This window comes from Meles meles, chromosome 7 (genome assembly GCF_922984935.1).
Source record: "Meles meles chromosome 7, mMelMel3.1 paternal haplotype, whole genome shotgun sequence".
NCBI classification, from domain to species: Eukaryota; Metazoa; Chordata; class Mammalia; order Carnivora; family Mustelidae; genus Meles; species Meles meles.
Genome location: NC_060072.1, coordinates 122,836,378 through 122,855,723, shown reverse-complemented (window position 1 = coordinate 122,855,723; position 19,346 = coordinate 122,836,378). Strand labels below are relative to the sequence as shown.

General features: G+C 41.3%; 1 long non-coding RNA gene and 1 pseudogene across 1 annotated transcript; both read left to right on the top strand.

Moving 5' to 3' along the window:
* The first annotated feature begins 1,089 nt into the window (after positions 1-1,089).
* Positions 1,090-14,439, top strand: LOC123946490 (annotated as a pseudogene).
* A 109-nt stretch (positions 14,440-14,548) lies between these two features.
* On the top strand, positions 14,549-17,862 carry LOC123945786. Its single transcript, XR_006819500.1, has 2 exons — positions 14,549-14,740; positions 17,770-17,862. It is a non-coding gene; the product is annotated as an uncharacterized LOC123945786 (long non-coding RNA).
* Positions 17,863-19,346: the final 1,484 nt, after the last annotated feature.

The following is a 19,346-nucleotide window of genomic DNA, read 5'->3' as shown; positions in this document are numbered from 1 at the left end:
TGGTTTCTTGTATTTCAGAATAGATTCCCACTAAATTCAATTTCTCTTTGGAAGAGCACATTTCTTCTTACTGTTAGATTTGAACCTTACAATTTTTATTTGTTAGGCAGTTTAGTGGAAGGAATAGTATGTGGAAGAAACTGGTGAAAGCTATGAAGTAAAGAGTATGGGTTGAGTCTGGCCTGAGGCATTTTCTGCTGGATGATCTTGGACCCAGTTACTGAGCCGTGTGAGTCTCATTCTCCTGCTCTGGGCAGCAGGAAAGGTGATGAAGGTTTGGGACTTCCAGACCCTGCTCTGGGCTCTGTGAAATGAGATGATGTAAACAACCGTGCGTACCTGTCCGCAGTTATGTGTGTAACCCAGTCTTCCCTGATGAGAGCTAATTCAGGGCAGACTGTTGTTTCTAGAAAAGGTTGACTCATAAATTTCATTTTATTTGCCTTAATTCACTGCCTAGGTAGCCCACTCCACTTCAGAGGCTGTTTCTCCTAATAGTTTCCATCCTCCACAATTCCAGTAAGTAGATCGAATTGTCATTCTTAACCATACAATGTGTATAAAGCAATTCCTAGAGGTAATTAAGATATAAAATACAACATCTTATGTTGTCTGATGAAAATTCATTACGCAGGGGCACCTGGGTGGCCACTTGGTTAAGCATCCAACTCTTGATTTTGGCTTAGGTCATGAATCTCATGGGCTGTGGGATCCATCATGGATCAGGCTCTGTGCTCAGCATGAAATCTGCTTCACCCTCTCCTTCTGCCCCTGCCCCTGCCCTCTCTCTCTCTCCCTATCTCTACAGAGAATAAATAAATTCTTACCAAAAATTTATTACACAAATCATGTGTTGCCAGGATAAATTCTAATTAGAAGTAGGAAAAAACTTGAAGATGACTTTAATTTTATATGTATTTTAAAGTTCAGAAAGAGGAATAATACCAGAGGTGTATAATCTGATTTCGTTCAAATTCAGACATGTTATACCTCATTCAAGGTAGCCTATGGCTTGTGGTCCTATTGCTATCTTAGCTAGTGTCTTTGGTTTATCTTAAATTACCTTTGTGAGGGAAGACATCGATCTCCATGGAGTATTCTCATAGAGCCACATTTCCAATCGAGAAGAATGGACTGGGTGATTTGAGTTTATGCATATGCTATGTACTTACTTGGATTTTGTCCCTTTGATTTCTTCTGAAAGCATATGATCTAGACAATTTAAAGGATAAAATCTATTGAATTTGTCTCCTACTAGACAACCATACATAGTCATTAACCAACAAATTAGAAAGAGAAGAAAAGGAATTAAAAAAATCATTCACAATTCCATTACATAAAAGTAATCACTTAAAAAATGTGGTTTTTTAATTTATTTGCATTTTTTTCAAGTACCCTATTTAAGATCTTATTTATTTAATTGAGAGAGAGAGTGAGAGACCACGTGCCCGTGAGAGATCTGGAACAGTGGGGAGGGGCAGAGGGAAAAGCAGATTCCCTGCTGATCAAGGAGTCCGATGTGGGATCCCATGAACCTGGGATCATGACCTAACCCAAGGCAGATGCTCGACCCACTGAGATATCCAGGTACCTTGTGTCTTGGTTTTACACAAATCTAGGTATATTTTATTATAATAAGTACTATACATGCTGTTATATGTGCTTCATTTTCTTAAAAGATTCATTTACTTAAGAGAGAAAGTGCACACATTGCAAGTTGGGGGAGAGGCTGAGGGAGAGAATCTCAAGCAGTCTCCCCGCTGAGCCCACAGACCATTTGGGGGCTCGATCTCAGACCTATGAGGTCATGACATGAGCTGAAATAACCAGCCCATGCTTAACTGACTGAGCCACCCAGGGCCCCCAACCTCTTCATTTCTAAGGCCTGAGTCCTATCCCATTGAGTGGATATAATTAATGATTCTTCTATTTTTTGGTAACAGTAGTAGTTAACATTTTAGTTTTAAACTTTTTAAAAAATGTTCAGATTAGGGACCTGGCTGGCTCAGTGGGAAGAGCATGTGACTCTTGACCTCTGGTTTGTGAGTTCGAGCCCCACATTGGGTATAGAGATTACTTAAAAAAAAAACAGATTAACCCTCACCCCTAAACTTGTTTAAAGAAAAAAGTTCAGACTATTTGCTTAGAGTAAATAAAAAATAGAAATGCTGGGTGGAAGAGTATGAACATTTCTCAGGCTCTTGATACATGTTGTTGGGTTATGATTTTTCAGTTACACTTATTTGTAATTCCTTTTTCTCCTTTAGGTATACTTGGGATAATAATGCTCTAAGCCTAGAACAGAGAAAATTTTATGAAGAAAATGGGTTTCTTGTCATTAAAAATTTGGTGTCTGATGCTGATATTGAACGCTTTCGGTACAGTAACCATTGGTTGTTTTACAAAAAAAATGTTGTGTTTGCAGTGGGAATATGAGTAAGATTAGCGTGTTTGTTCAGATATTTTTCAGTGACTGGTTCATTGGGAAGCAGTTAGGAACATGAGCTCTGCAGCCAGACTGGCTGGCTTTAATGTTAGCCAGACTTCTTCTGTTGTGTGTCCTGGAGCAATGTACTTTCTACTCTTCTGTTTTCATACCTGTAAAATGGGGATGATAATCGTATTTATGCCCTAGTGTTGTTGTGAGGACTGGATAAGGTGAAGTACACACAGATGCCTTTGAACGGGGCTTGGCCCATGGTAAGCGTGAGAGAAGTTATTTGCCATTATTACTCAGGTACACCACATCACAGATGGTTCCCCACTGTTCTGCTAGGCTAAGGTATAGGTGAGTCCCTGCAGTGAGCTCCAGCCTCACAGTGAGGAGACAGGGGCTGCTGTGCTGGTCATTTTCTCCTCTCCATCCTCAGAACTACTCAGCCTGACCTGGAGGTCAGTCTGGTGCAGAGATACCACCCTCCTCAATCTCTGAGACTCTTTGCCCAGAACTGGCCAGACAGGTGCCTGGAGCCTGCAGTAATGACATCATCTGCCAATTTAATTCTCTAGGAACGAGTTTGAAAGGATCTGCAAAGGGGAGTTGAAACCAGAGGGAATGATGATAATGAGAAATGTAACCTTGCAAAGTCAGAATTTACTCCAAGTGAAAAGATGGTTTCAAAGATCCACGATTTCCAAGAACATAAGGAACTCTTCAGATACTGCACTCTCCCTGAGGTTCGAGAACATTCCTGCATTTTCTTTTTAAGTGAATAACGCACCTGCATGCTTGCCTCTGGAATTGCTTACACTTTATCTGGCCCCTCTGTTTTGTGGCTGGTGAGCCGTGGTTCTCAAATGGAGGCAGACATTTGGCAGTGCCTGGAGCCGTGTTGGGTTGGCGCACGGTGGGGACCGTGTGCTTCTCTTGGGGTAGAGGTGGGCATGGTGGGTGGGTGAGCTGCTCATGAAGCCCAGGGATCCTATAGTGTGCAGAATAGTTCCCTCCTCCAAATGATGACTTATCCATCTCCAAATGTCAGTAGTGGGCAGATGGAGAACCCTCCTCTGGAGTCTGGTCTTTATTCTTGGTTGTGAAGGACAGGAATTCTGCCTTAGAGACAGAGCCTCTCTCACTGTGGCTATGGGCAAATCAACAGGAGGGACATTACAGATCCTATTCACTGGACATCCATTTATTGTTTCTTTTGTCCTATGAACTGGTCCGTAGGGGTTAAGGTTTGTGTTCAGATTTTAACTCATTTTTTAAAAAATCAACATTCTTTAAGAGTAGTTCAATTTACAAAGACATCCACATAGTCCAGAAGGGCATGAGATGCAAAGGAAAGTCACCCACTCCAGCCCCACTCAGCGCTGAGATTTCTAGTATATTCAACTAGAAGTCTTTCATGGCTATGCAGGTGCATCTGTCTACTCCCACCTTTCCTGTCACGTGGGAACATACTGGTTGTCCACTTTACAATTGTAGTTTCAACACTTATAGTAGATCTTACACATCTTTCTATATCACGTATACATTAATCTATATCATACTTTTAAACTATTATGTAACATCCCGTTGTATACGTGTATCACAGTTTATGAACAATTTATTTAGAATGGATTTAAAGGACACATTACATATAGTACATGCTAGAAATTATAACCCCAAGTGCTATTAGAGAATTTGCCCATGGGGGCACCTGGCTGGCTCCATTGGTAGAGCATGCTATTTTTTTTTTTCTTTAAGATTTATGTGTTTATTTTAGAGAGAGAGAGGGTGGGGTGAGGGGGAGGGTCAGTGGGAGAGGGAGCGAGAAAATCTCAAGCAGACTCCCTGCTGAGCACAAACCTGACATAGGGATGGATCTCTGGACCCTGAAATCATGGCCTGAGCTGAAACCAAGACTCAGTAGCTTAGCCGACTGAGCCACCCAAGTGGCCCAAGCATGTGGCTCTTGATCTCTGGGTTGTGAGTTTGAACCCCAGGCTGGTTGTGGAGGTTACTTATAACTTAAAAAAAAATTTTTTTTTAATGGTACAGCTGGGGGGCTTAGTTGGTTAAGCATCTGCATTGGGCTCAGGTCAGGATCCCTGGGTCCTGGGATGATGTCCTATATCAGGCTCCTTGATCAGTATGGAGCCCGCTTCTCCCTCTACCTACTGCTTTCTCCCTTGCTCTCTCTGACAAATAAATAAAATCTTAAAAATAAAACACATTTAAAATAATTTTTAAAAAGAAAAAAATTTGCCTCATAAAAAAGACTGTGTACAGGTAAGTCAACTATGATGTCCAGCCCATTGGGCTGGGGACAGGAGGGGATATGACTTCCCAACCTCAAGTCCTGCTCTGGAAATGGAAGTTGTGTGCATCCATCAAGGAGGAAAATCTTGAAGTTAGAGGCAGCACAGGGTAGATTAAGCACGGCTGGGACATTCAGGTTTCCCACCCCTCTAAAATCTGAACCATGCACTTGCTGGTTCATGCAATGATTTTTAGGCAGTAGGTCATGCTTTTAGTAGTTAGGAATTTATTTTCACGTGTATTGGAAAAAATAACCAGCACATCCAACCTATCACGTCAAGAATATTATTAATCAGGATAAGATGTGAGTTATTTTGGAAAAATTCTTGACTAAAACTATTGGGCACCTCTCTAAAGTAGAATAGAAATGGTAAAATGGCTCGTGAGTGTCACTGAGGTTGAGAAAATACTGGTCAGAGGCACCTGGCTGCCTTAGCTGTGGGACCATGAGACCCTTGATCTCAAGGTCCTGAGTTCGAGCCCCATGGTGGGATTAGGGATTTAAAAAAGAAAGAAAGAAAATACTGCCAAAGAAAACTGCAAAAATTAACATGCTTTATAAACAAATAAATAGGAGGCCTGACTTCTAGGATTTTGGTTTCATTTCAAGCATTGCCTGCTCAAGTTGCCAATATTCCTTCTACACAGGATCAAACAATGAGAAAGCAGTAGAATATGCTTCATTTTTGGAGTCAGATAGAATTGGAGATTCAATACAATCTTTTTCATTGAATTGGTTAGGGTTCCACTGGCTTGGAAAAGCCTGTTTAATTCAGAGTGTTGCAGACTTGCTGTTAGAACTTTTTCCTGCTTTCAAGCTTTGTTTGCAATGTTGTGAAATACTAAGTGGTTTTTAAATATATATATACATATATATATATGTGTGTGTGTGTGTGTGTGTGTGTGTGTATGTGTGTGTGTGTGTATACATATATTTGTTTGTTTGGAGGGGAGGGGCAGAGGGAGAGATTCTCAGGTCGACTCCCCACTGAACAAATGGCCCAGTGCAGGGCTTGATCCTGTGACTGTGCGATCATGACCTGAGCAGAAATCAAGAGTTGGAAACTTCACTGACTGAGCGACCCAGGTGCTCCTACCAGGTGTTGAATGAAGGCATCTTGGCTCTTCTACAGATAATTGTACTTTGTGCCACTTTTGTGCATTGGATTTCTCATCAAACTTTTTTTCTTCTTTTCCCTTAGATTCTGAAATATGTGGAGTGCTTCACTGGACCTGATATTGTGGCCCTGCATACAATGCTGATAAACAAACCTGCAGATTCTGGTAAAGGGCTCTTATTTGTTACGAAGAAGCTCCCCCACCACAATAAAAAAAAAAAAAAGAGGAAATGAGAGAGTTTAAGGTGTTCTAATTCTAGCTGTGTGTGTAACAGCTAAATTTGGATAACTAAATATATATGTCCTTTTATTTGTCTCGAAATAGCATACATCATAACAATAGTGAGGTAGAATAGCGATTTCAGATGTTAACTGTAGGGTTATTGTTGGATTTCTGGACAACTGACTGGCTTACTACTCAAATGTTTGGTTTTATAAACATAACTGCTCATATACCATAGGCTCTCATTATTGTAATTATCATCCCTAAGCTTTGTTAACTATTCTCACCAATGATGGTGTGAATTCTGTTTTCCTGATTCAAGATATTATTATTATCAAAATTAAAGCTTTCTTATAAATCACATACATCACTTGACTTTAAATGTCTTGTGCTTGCTAAAATATAGCTCCTAAGATTTCACTCCCAGAGAAACCTAATTGGAAGCTAAAACCCAGATATGTGCACTAAAAAAAAATTTTTTTTTAAGTGATTCCAAGGGTTTTTGTTTTTTTTAATATTTATTTTTATTTGTTTATTTACAGCATAACAGTGTTCATTGTTTTGGCATCACACCCAGTGCTCCATGCAGTACGTGCCCTCCCTATTACCCACCACCTGGTTCCTCAACCTCCCACCCCCCCCAACCCCCTGCCGCCCCTTCATAACCCTCTGGTTGTTTTTCAGAGTCCATAGTCTCTCATGGTTCATCTCCCCTTCCAGTTTCCCTCAACTCCCTCTCCTCTCCATCTCCCCATGTCCTCCATGTTATTTGTTATGCTCCACAAATAAGTGAGACCATATGATACTTGACTCTCTCTGCTTGACTTATTTCGCTCAGCATAATTTCTTCCAGTCCCGTCCATGTTGCTACAAAAGTTGGGTATTCGTCCTTTCTGATGAGGCATAATACTCCATTGTGTATATGGACCACATCTTCCTTATCCATTCATCCGTTGAAGGGCATCTTGGTTCTTTCCACAGTTTGGCGACCGTAGCCATTGCTGCAATAAACATTGGCATACAAATGGCCCTTCTTTTCACTACATCTGTATCTTTGGGGTAAATACCCAGCAGTGCAATTGCAGGGTCATAGGGAAGCTCTATTCTTAATTTCTTCAGGAATCTCCACACTGTTCTCCAAAGTGGCTGCACTAACTTGCATTCCCACCAACAGTGTAAGAGGGTTCCCCTTTCTCCACATCCTCTCCAACACACGTTGTTTCCTGTCTTGCTAATTTTGGCCATTCTAACTGGTGTCAGCTGGTATCTCAATGTGGTTTTAATTTGAATCTCCCTGATGGCTAGTGATGATGAACATTTTTTCATGTGTCTGATGGCCATTTGTATGTCTTCGTTGGAGAAGTGTCTGTTCATATCTTCTGCCCATTTTTGGATATGATTATCTGTTTTTTGTGTGTTGAGTTTGAGAAGTTCTTTATAGATCCTGGATATCAACCTTTTGTCTGTACTGTCATTTGCAAATATCTTCTCCCATTCCGTGGGTTGCCTCTTTGTTTTGTTGACTGTTTCCTTTGCTGTGCAGAAGCTTTTGATCTTGATGAAGTCCCAAAAGTTCATTTTTGCTTTTGTTTCCTTGGCCTTTGGAGACATATCTTGAAAGAAGTTGCTGTGGCTGATATCGAAGAGGTTACTGCCTATGTTCTCCTCTAGGATTCTGATAGATTCCTGTCTCACGTTGAGGTCTTTTATCCATTTCGAGTTTATCTTTGTGTACGGTGTAAGAGAATGATCGAGTTTCATTCTTCTACATATCGCTGTCCAGTTTTCCCAGCACCATTTATTGAAGAGACTGTCTTTTTTCCATTGAATATTTTTTCCTGTTTTGTCGAAGATTATTTGACCATAGAGTTGAGGGTCCATATCTGGGCTCTCCACTCTGTTCCACTAGTCTATGTGTCTGTTTTTATGCCAGTACCACGCTGTCTTGGTGATCACAGCTTTGTAGAAAGCTTGAAATCGGGTAACGTGATGCCGCCAGTTTTGTTTTTGTTTTTCAACATTTCCTTAGCAATTTGGGGTCTCTTCTGGCTCCATACAAATTTTTGGATTATTTGCTCCAGCTCTTTGAAGAATATCGGTGGAATTTTGATCGGAATGGCATTAAAAGTATAGATTGCTCTAGGCAGTATAGACATTTTAACAATGTTTATTCTTCCAATCCAAGAGCATGGAACAGTCTTCCATCTTTTTGTGTCTTCTTCAATTTCTTTCATGAGTGTTCTGTAGTTCCTCGAGTACAGGTCCTTTACTTCTTTGGTTAGGTTTATGCCCAGGTATCTTATGGTTCTTGGTGCTATAGTAAATGGAATCGATTCTCTAATTTCACTTTCTGTATTTTCATTGTTGGTGTATAAGAAAGCCACTGATTTCTGTACATTGACTTTGTATCCTGCCACATTCCTGAATTGCTGTATGAGTTCTAGTAGTTTGGGGGTGGAGTCTTTGGGGTTTTCCATATAAAGAATCATGTCATCTGCAAAGAGAGAGAGTTTGACTTCTTCCTTGCCAATTTGGATACCTTTGATTTCTCTTTGTTGTCTGATTGCCGTTGCTAGAACTTCTAATACTATGTTGAACAAGAGTGGTGAGAGTGGGCATCCTTGTCGTGTTCCTGATCTCAACGGGAAGGCTGCAAGCTTTTTCCCATTGAAGATGATATTTGCTGTGGGTCTTTCATAGATAGATTTTATGAAGTTCAGGAATGTTCCCTCTATCCCTATACTCTGAAGCGTTTTCATCAGGAACGGATGCTGGATTTTGTCAAATGCTTTTTCTGCATCAATTGAGAGGACCATGTGTTTCTTCTCTCTTCTTTTATTGATGTGTTCTATCACACTGATTGATTTGCGAATGTTGAACCAACCTTGCAACCCAGGGATGAATCCCACCTGGTCATGGTGGATAATCTTTTTAATGTGCTGCTGGATCCTGTTTGCTAGGATCTTGTTGAGAATCTTAGCATCCCTACTCATCAGTGATATTGGTCTGAAATTCTCCTTTTTGGTAGGGTCTTTGCCTGGTTTGGGGATCAGGGTAATGCTGGCTTCATAAAAAGAGTCTGGAAGTTTTCCTTCTGCTTCAATTTTTTGGAACAGCTTCAGGAGAATTGGTGTTATTTCTTCTTTGAAAGTTTGGTAGAATTCCCCAGGGAATCCATCAGGTCCTGGGCTCTTGTTTTTTGGGAGGTTTTTGATCACTGCTTCAATCTCATTACTAGATATCGGTCTATTCAGGTTGTCAATTTCTTCCTGGTTCAATTTTGGGAGTTTGTAGCTTTCCAGGAATGCATCCATTTCATCTAGGTTGCTTAGCTTATTGGCATAGAACTGTTGGTAATAATTTCTGATGATTGTTTCTATTTCCTTGGTGTTAGTTGTGATCTCTCCCTTTTCATTCATAATTTTATTAATTTGGGCTTTCTCTCTTTTCTTTTGGATTAGTGTGGCCAATGGTTTATCGATCTTATTGATTCTTTCAAAAAACCAGCTTCTAGTTTCATTGATACGTTCTACTGTATCTCTCGTTTCTACCTCATTGATCTCTGCTCTAATCTTGGTTATTTCCCTTCTTGCATGTGGAGTTGGTTTGATTTGTTGTTGATTCTCCAGTTCTTTAAGGTGTAGAGACAGCTGGTGTATTCTGGATTTTTCAATGTTTTTGAGGGAGGCTTGGATGGCTATGTATTTCCCCCTTAGAACCGCCTTTGCTGTATCCCATAGGTTTTGGACCGAGGTGTCTTCATTCTCATTGGTTTCCATGAATTGTTTAAGTTCGTCTTTGATCTCCTGGTTGATCCAAGCATTCTTAAGCAAGGTGGTCCTAGCTTCCAGGTGTTTGAGTTCCTTCTGAACTTTTCCTTGTGATTGAGTTCCAGTTTCAAAGCATTGTGATCTGAGAATATGCAGGGAATAATGTCAGTCTTTTGGTATCGGTTGAGTCCTGCTTTGTGACCCAGTATGTGGTCTATTCTGGAGAAGGTTCCATGTGCACTTGAGAAGAATGAATATTCTGTTGTTTTAGGGTGGAATGTTCTGTATACGCCGATGAGGTCCATCTGGTCCAATGTTTCATTCAATGCTCTTATTTCTTTATTAATTTTCTGCTTCGATGATCTGTCTATTTCTGAGAGAGGTGTATTAAGATCTCCTACTTTTATTGTATTCATATCAATATGACTCTTTATCTTGATTAATAGTTTTCTTATGTAGTTGGGTGCTCCCATATTGGGGGCATAGATATTCACAATTGTTAGATCGTCTTGGCGGATAGTCCCTTTAAGAATTATGTAGTGTCCTTCTGTATCTCTAACTACAGTCTTTAGTTTAAAATCTAATTTATCTGATATGAGAATCGCTACTCCGGCCTTCTTTTGAGGCCCATTGGCATGAAAGATGCTTCTCCATCCCTTCACTTTCAGTCTGGGTGTATCCTTAGGTTCAAAATGGGTCTCTTGTAGACAACATATGGATGGGTCCTGTCGTTTTATCCAATCTGCAACCCTGTGTCGTTTTATGGGCGCATTTAGGCCATTCACATTGAGAGTGATTATTGAGAGATAGGTTTTTATTGACATCGTGTTGCCTTTGAAGTCTTTCTGTCTATAGATTGTTTCTGTATTTCTGTTCAATGATATTCTTAGGATTTTTCCTCTCTTATAGGACCCCCCTTAATATTTCCTGCAGTGTCGGCTTGGTGGTTGCATAGTCTTTTAAGCCTTGCCGGTCTTGGAAACTCTTTATCTCTCCATCCATTTTAAATGTCAGTCTTGCTGGATAGCGTATTCTTGGTTGCATGTTCTTCTCATTTAGTACTCTGAATATATTTTGCCAGCCCTTCCTGGCTTTCCAGGTCTCTGTGGAAAGGTCTGACGTTATTCTAATGGGCTTTCCTCTGTATGTAAGAAGCTTCTTTGTCCTAGCTGCTTTTAAGAGGGTCTCTCTTGAAACAAAATTCCCCATTCTAACGATAAGGTGCCGTGAGGACTTTTGAGAATCTAAAATCTTGGGAGGAAATCTTTCTGCCTCTAGTACATGAACGTTGTTTCCATTCGTGAGATTGGGAAAATTTTCATAGACAACTTCTTCCACTATATCTTCTAGACTTCTTTCTTTTTCTTCCCCTTCAGGGATTCCAATAATTCTGACGTTGGAACGTTTCATGGCATCATTTATTTCCCTGATTCTGTTTTCGTGGCTTCTGAGCTGCTTGTTCCAGGCTTCCTCCTGATCCTTTCTCTCTATCTGTTTGTCCTCCAGATCACTAATTCTATCTTCTGTCTCAGTTACCCTAGCTTTTAGAGAATTTAGATTGGATTGGAACTCATTGAGAGCATTTTGAACATCATCCCTGGTGGCTTTCAGTTCTGCCCTAACATTGTGAACATCATCCCTGGTGGCTTTCAGTTCTGCCCTAATCAATTCTGTTTGGTCATCCATGGCTTTCTCCAACCTAGCTATTGCCTGGATAATTGTTAGTCTGAATTCCTTTTCTGACATATTGTCTATGTCGATAGCCATTAGCTCTGTTGCAGAAGGTCCATCCTCTGTATTTTTCTTCTGTTGGGTATTCCTCCTCCTAGTCATTTTGGTAAGAGATGACTAAACAGATGCAGATGGACTTATTGATTGTGGTGCAGTCAATGTGCACCCTGGAACGCTTCTGTGCAATCAGGATTCCCCACCCAAATGAGAGAAAAACGAGAAGAAAAAGAAATAGAGAAGAAGAAAGAAAAAAAAAAGGGGAAAGAAAAAAGGAAAAAAAAGAGAGAGAGAGATAGGGAAAAAAGGGAAGATAAAAGAGAAGGCTCAGCCCAAATGGGCCACAAGGTAAGATTTGTGGAGTATACAAACAAAAACAGACAGACAAAAAGAGTGATAAAATATATGACAAGAGAAAAAAAAATGTATATATAAGCAAAAAAAAAAAAAAGGGAAGAACCTCATCAGAAAGAACCCCAAGTATAGGGTTTATATATTATCAGGACAAACACAAATTCACAGAAACACTGACAGAAGGAAAAATTGGGAGAATGGTTATAGATTCTCAGTGTGGGTGAGGAAGGTTATTTTGATTCTTCCTGAAGGTATCTTGATGTTTTTGTTAAGGGACTCAACTTTCCTAAGTTACAGGGGGATTAGAAACTGGTTTGCCTATAGGGGTAGCATTGATTGGGGAAAGGGGATTACCTTACAGTTTAACTCTATATGTATAGTAGAAAATAAAAATTAAAAAAGAATAAACTAGACTAAACTAAGTTAAAATTTAAAAAGAATTAAAAAAATAGAAAAACAAAAGAAAAACACAGGTGTATGTATCAAAAAGTTCAGGTTAGAAGGTTATTAAAGAATTTGATGTACTGGACATCTCGGTGTGATGGTAAATAGGTTAAAAAATTATCTGTATGTATAAAAAAAAAAGAACCAGAATATTGGTAAAGAGTTAAAAATAAAAGTTGTATTTATGAAGTAGTGGTGATTGTTCTCTTGTAGTCTTTTTTTTTTTTTCTTCCTTCCTGGTTGGTTTTCTGGGGGAGGGGCCTGCCACGTGGGTTTTCAGACAATGGTGTTCCCTGAGTTAGGTCCTCCTGCTCCCCTCAAGGGGGTGAGCTCTTTTTTTTTTCAGGAAACTGTTTTTTTCAGCCTTTTGTTCTCTGGGAGTTTTTATGTTCTTTCATCTGCTTTCTCTCTCCTTGACAGTTTTTGATGGTTTTTGGAGGTTTAGAGGAGAGCAAACAGCACCCCGACCTCCCTCTCAGAGAGAAGCCTCAGACTGTTTTGCAAAAGCTGCTGGCAGAGTCGGTTCTGAGTCACTGTCCCTGGGGATGCAGGAGCTCCTCGTTGTACCCAAAACCAGGGCAGCGGTGGCTGTCTAGGCAGCTCCAGACCGCCGGAGAGGTTCGGAGCAGAGATCGCACACTGAGATTTTCCCGCTGTCCCGGGCTAGGAATGTCTGGTTTTAGGGCTGCCAGAGCTCCAGGCTAGCGCCTATAAGCACCTATCCCAAGGGAGGGTGTTGGACGCACGCCTTTCAGGATTGCCATCTGGCCAGGCTCCCAGCCCCTCAAGGGAGCCAGACCCCACTCTTTCTCCGGCGCGCTGGCATTCAGGTGCACTGGCTGCTCAGGGATGGAGACCTGATTTCTCTGCCGCACTCTCTCTGGCTCCGCGCCAGGGGAGGCTGTCCTGGGTCCAGGGACTTAGGTCCCTGACCCTAACTGCCCAGGTTCCCACTATTACCCCCCGCGATCCTTTGCTGTTTGTTTTTTGAGTGCTTTCAACCAGACTCCAAGTTAATGCTGGTCCCCAGATGCAGAGCACTCTCCTGTTGGGGTGTTACTTTCCTATGGGTCACCTCTGGTGGCTCCCTCCCCCTTTTGTTTATCTTCCGATATCAGTCAGATGTTCCCAGTCTGCTTTACCTGCCACTGGCGTCTTCTGCTCCTGTAGAGATCCAGACGTGTATAATTCTGATCTCAGGCTGATTTCATGGGTGGTCGGAGTTCTTTGGTAGGTAATCAGCTCACTTTAGGGTACAAGTTGAAATGGTGCCTCCTCCTACTTCCCCGCCATCTTGACTCCCAAATTTTTTTTTAAATAGGCTACATGCCCAGCATGGAGCCCAACATGGGACTTGAACTCATAACCTAGAGATCAAAACCTGAGCTGAAATCAAGAGATGCTTAACTGACTGAGCTACTCAGGCACCCCCAAGAATCTGCAATTCTAAAGCCAACAGCTCTTGGTCCATGCTGAGAAATTCTACTCTAGTAGCAGTAATAAATTGGTCCTTCAGAATTCTTTATGTTTTCCACTTTTTCTGGAGAAAAAGAGGCCAGGAGAGCTTTATGTGACTAGGCTATAGTATAGCACCACGAAATCTCCCTACCCTGGATGTCTTGCTTAGAGAGGTTGGGGTTGGGCATAGGGGAACAGTACCAAGTTCAGAGTGCAAAACAGGGAACCACGTAAATGTGGTTCTATGATCTCTGATTCTACATAGTGACTGTCCGCCAAGTGCTCTTAGTTCCGGGAAGAATTTCTTGGAAGCCTTTTATTAATTTAATTACCTGATAGTGTTTGGGTCAGCCACTTAGAGGGCTAATGGGGAACTTCAAATTTGGTGATTCTCTTCAGTTGACCAAACTTTTCTGGGATCATACTGGTTGTCCACCAACCAGAGTTACAAAGGAATAAGAACAATAGAGATTGTAACATGTTATGAGTTGCCAGAGAATGGTGTGAATCCCTGGCTGTCAGACCCAGAAAAAAAGTGTAGGATCTGGAGTCACCCTGTCGATTTGATATTCCAGTTTGGTGCTTATCTCTCCAGGCTGATTGTCTGTAGTGTGGTTTCACGTCTTTGAGTTTTGGAGGGATAGTCACTGATCTGGTTTTCAGGCAGAGGAGATGAATTCTGAGGTTCAAGAGTGGTTTAACAGCAGGTTCTGTTTCAGGCAAGAAGACATCCCGCCACCCCTTGCATCAGGATCTGCACTATTTCCCCGTCAGGCCCAGCAATAACATAGTTGCTGTTTGGACAGCCATGGAGCACATCGACCGGAACAATGGATGCCTGTGTGTGCTCCCGGGCAGTCACAAAGACGACCTGAAGCCACATGCTTATCCCAAGTGGGAGGTATAAATCCCTTCCTTCCTTCCTTCCTTCCTTCCTTCCTTCCTTCCTTCCTTTGTTCCTTATCTTTTTCTTTCCTTCCTTCCTCCCTCCTTTTCTTTTTTAGGATTTTATTTATTTATTTATTTGAGTCAAACACAGAGAGAGACGGGGAAAATGGGAGACAGCTCATGATATTTGGTCGTGATACTTGTGAGAGGTGGCGTGGGCAGAGAGAGGCAGAAAGGGAGGAACACGGACATGGAGACTCTGGTGAGCACTAACTCAATATGCAGCTTGATTTTGTGACCCTGAGATCATAACCTGATCCCAAAATCCAGAGTCTGATATCTGACTCCCTGAGCCAACGAGGTGCCACTAGAAGATAAATCTTTACCAGAATATTTATTGATTTGTTTTGATTTTTATTTATTTAGTTTAAAGATTTAATTTATTTATTTGACAGAAAGAGAGAGGTAACAAGTAGGCAGAGAGGCAAGCAGAGAGAGAGAAAAGCAGGTTCCCCACTGAGCAGAGAGCCTAATGCGGGGCTTGATCCCAGGACCCTGAGATCATGACCTGAGCCGAAGGCAGAGGCTTAAACCACTGAGCCATCCAGGTGCCCATTTGTTTTAATTTTAGATCAGATTCCATACGGAACTTTAACAATGAGATGGCATTTCCTTTCTTAGCAAAACATTGTTTTAGGTTTTGCAACCAGGATCAGGGAAAATTCAAAGATATCAGGTAAAATAATCATTTTGCTTTCAACAAGTTTTGGAAAGCTGACCAGTGTGGGGAACACTGGTAGGCACTGTATAGGATCTAAAATCATCAAGCTTCATTGCAGAGGTCAGACATAAACACCCACAATACCAGATGCCTGTATCAGCTGCCAGGTAATTCTTACCCACTGATTGCTAGATGTCAGGATAAAGACGACGGAGGAATCATCTCCCCCCTGCTAGACAGACCAGAGAAGGCTCTGGGGAAGGATGAGTAGTATTCCATTGCCTGCCTGTTGCATGATTTATTGATTGAATTATTGAATGCATTTGAACCCATGAATGGTGAGATCAAATCGGCTCTTCAAGAATGATAATCTTGAGATCTAGAGCAGGAGGTACTGGAAGTGTGGAGTCCAGAGGCAGAGAAACCAGAGAGGAGACGATGAGTGTTGTAGACCTCAGACAATAAACTCTGAAACCCTCAGAAGAGCACGTGTTGTTCAGGTGGGAAGAATACATGTGGGTTTTTCGTAGGAAGTAAAGAATATGGCTTTCAGGACTTCTGTCTCAATTAGTTAGAATTCTTACTCTGAGGAATAGTGCCAACTGAAATTCTTTGAGTCTGGATTCTGATACAAAATCTGAAATTGTGAGATTCATAAACTGTTGAGGTTTATGGAAAAACTGAGTTGAGGTTTAGGGAAAGTTTGTTGCAGGCAACAGAAGTGGGCTGTGGCTGACATAGGCCAAAGAGAGTGTCTTGGAGGGGCCCAGGCACATGCTGAGTCCATGGAAAGTCTGGCTGACTCTGGTAAGCAGGAAAGTGGGAGAGTGACAGTGGGAAGTCAAGATGGGGCACCTGGTGGGGGCAGTTGAACCTTGACCATGACCAATGCCTTTGATCGATCCTCTGTTCAGATACAACGTGATGACAGTGGGAGGTCAGACTGACTTGGCATAGGTTACATATCCACCTAGCCAGGAGAGAAGTACACTGGATGAAAGTCCCAACACAGTCCAGCAGGAAAGAATCCTTCCCCCAGAAGAATATGGACAGTCTTATGAAGGGGACTGGGATACTGTAGTCCCCCCATAACCATTACTTAAAGCAATAACTAATATTGGAAGTAGTTCTAATAAAGCACAGTGTTGTAATGTACTATTCTTTCAACTCTGGTTGTGACATGAGTGCTTTCTGAGCTGAGGAAACTTGAACATTTTCTCTCTTCTGGCTTGAGAAAAAAATTTGCTTCCCAGAGGTACTCCTGAATAATAGAAGAATGATTTCGGCAAAGTTCTGGGGGAGAAGAATATCATGTTGGGAAAGTGTGATTACAGATTCATGCTGGAAAGGGGATCTCTCATGTTAACTGCAAAATGCAGAGTTGGTCTAGATCTTCATTTATGATTCAGTAATGACAGATAAGTAGAAATATGAAATTCTTCATTTGGTCCCCTAAATCCATGATTTTTACAACCAGATGTCTGAGAGGTTTTTGTATATATATTTTTTAAGATTTTATTTATTTATTTGACAGAGAGATCACAAGCAGGCAGAGAGGCATGCAGAGGGAGTGGGAGAAGCAGGCTCCCTGCTGAGCGGAGACCCGAACCTGGAGTTCGACCCAGGATCCCGGGATCGTGACCTGAGCGGAAAGCAGAGGGTTTAACCCAGTGAGCCACCCAGGTGCCCCAAGGGTTTGCATATTTACAGTTGCTTTTAAGAATCTTTTTATTTAAAAAAAAGAAGAATTTTTTATTTCGGGCTGCCTGGGTAGCTCAGTGGGTTAAGCCTCTGCCTTCAGCTTAGGTCATGATCTCAGGTCCTGGGATCAAGCCCCACATTGGGCTCTCTGCTCAGTAGGAAGCTTGCTCCCCCACCATCCACATCTACCTCTCTGCCTACTTGTGATCTCTCTCTCTTTCTCATAAATAAATAAAATCTTTTTTTTTAAATATTTTATGTATTTGACAGAGAGAAATCACAACTAGGCAGAGAGACAGGCAGAGAGACAGGTAGAGAGAGAGGAGGAAGCAGGCTCTCCACGGAGCAGAGATCCCGATGCGGGGCTCGATCCCAGAACTCTGGGATCACGACCCGAGCGGAAGGCAGAGGCTTTAACCCACTGAGCCATCCAGGCGCCCCTAAAATCTTTTTTTAAAAAAAAGAATCTTTTTATGTCTTTCTCTTGGCAGAACTTAGGAACCCTTTGCTTTTCCTAATGAGTCATTGATAAAATTCTTAATCATTGGGTTCCTCAAATATAGTTTTGGTTCTGTTATGTGATCTAGGGAGGAGTTAACACAATGTTCTACAGGATTCAGGACTATGATGAAAACTGCCCCCGAGTGCATCTTGTGATGGAGAAGGGAGACACTGTTTTCTTTCATCCTTTGCTCATCCATGGATCTGGCTGGAACAGAACTCAAGGATACCAGAAGGTATGCTTTCTCATCACTGTAGTTTCCAACGATGAATACATTAGAACCAAAAATGTCAAGATATGTGAACCTTCATGAGATTTGTGACATTGAACGAAACTGGTGTTTAGTCTGGTTTATTTACCAGGAAATCTATTTGCTACCTCATGCTTTTTTGCTCATATCAGTAAGAAGCCAGGTGAGCTCAGGATCCTCATCCTGCTGATTATGAATTATGAACATTCATATAATTGCTTCAGAAGAAGAACATACTTGGGAGCCCAAAGCCTGTGATTTTGGAGGCAGAAACAAAGGCTGACATATAAAAATCATAAAATTTGGAATGTATATAGCTCATAGTAACCACTAAGAGGAAGGTTTATAATAGCTTTGTTGTTTGGAAAACCGTGATCAATTCTAAGCAAACATTTTGAATTGACTGCCCAGACGTCAGATTTCACAGGCAGCCATATTTTTCATCCCTGAGTCCCAAAAGTCGTTTTTATCGTCAGAATGTTTTAAACACCTAATGATTTAAAACTGACAAAATTTCTCATAGTCCCAGATTTCTCGCTTCTCAAAAATTCAACAGATCTGACAGTACTGTGGACTTACATTTCCCCATAGAACATGGCTCTCCAGATTAAATATTGGGGAGTGTTGGGGGGCTGAGTGAAACCTTCCAGTTTTTCACACCAACTACCACTGACTCCCTGAGGTCAAGGGTTAGATTCCAGTTTTCATCTTCTATTTATTCATATTTCCATCAGTTTTACAGGGCCATGATGAAGATGAGGAAGGAAGACACTCTTCTGGATCAAAATTTAATGAGGGTGGGGGAACGGTGCAAAAAAAAAAAAAAAAAAAACAACCCCTCAGCATTCAAGTTCAATGAAATATTAGGGCAGTATTTAGAAAATCAAAACTAATTGAAAAAATATCCATGATGTGAGGTGGTATCTCTGAATCCTCCAGAAGATTGCCAGTTAGAATGGCAAAAATTGACAAGGCAAGAAACAACAAATGTTGGAGGAGTTGTAGAGAAAGGGGAACACTGGTACACTGTTGGTGGGAATGCAGATGAGTGCAACCACGTAGGAAAACAGTGTGGAGTTTCCTCAAAAAATTAAAAATAGAGCTACCCTATGACTCAGCAATTGCACTACTAGGTATTTACCCCAAAGATACAGATGTAGTGAAAAGAAGGGCCACATGCACCCCAATGTTCATAGCAGTAATGTCCACAATTGCCAAAATGTGGAACGGGCCAAGATGGTCTCCAACAGAAGAATGGATAAAGAAGATGTGGTTCACATACACAATGGAATATTACTCAACCATCAGAAAGGATTTGCATCAACATGGATGGGAATGGAAGAGATTATGCTGAGTGAAATAAGTTCAAACAGAGAAAGTCAATTATCATACGGTTTCACTTATTTATGGAACATAAGGAATAGCATGGAGACATTAGGAGAAGG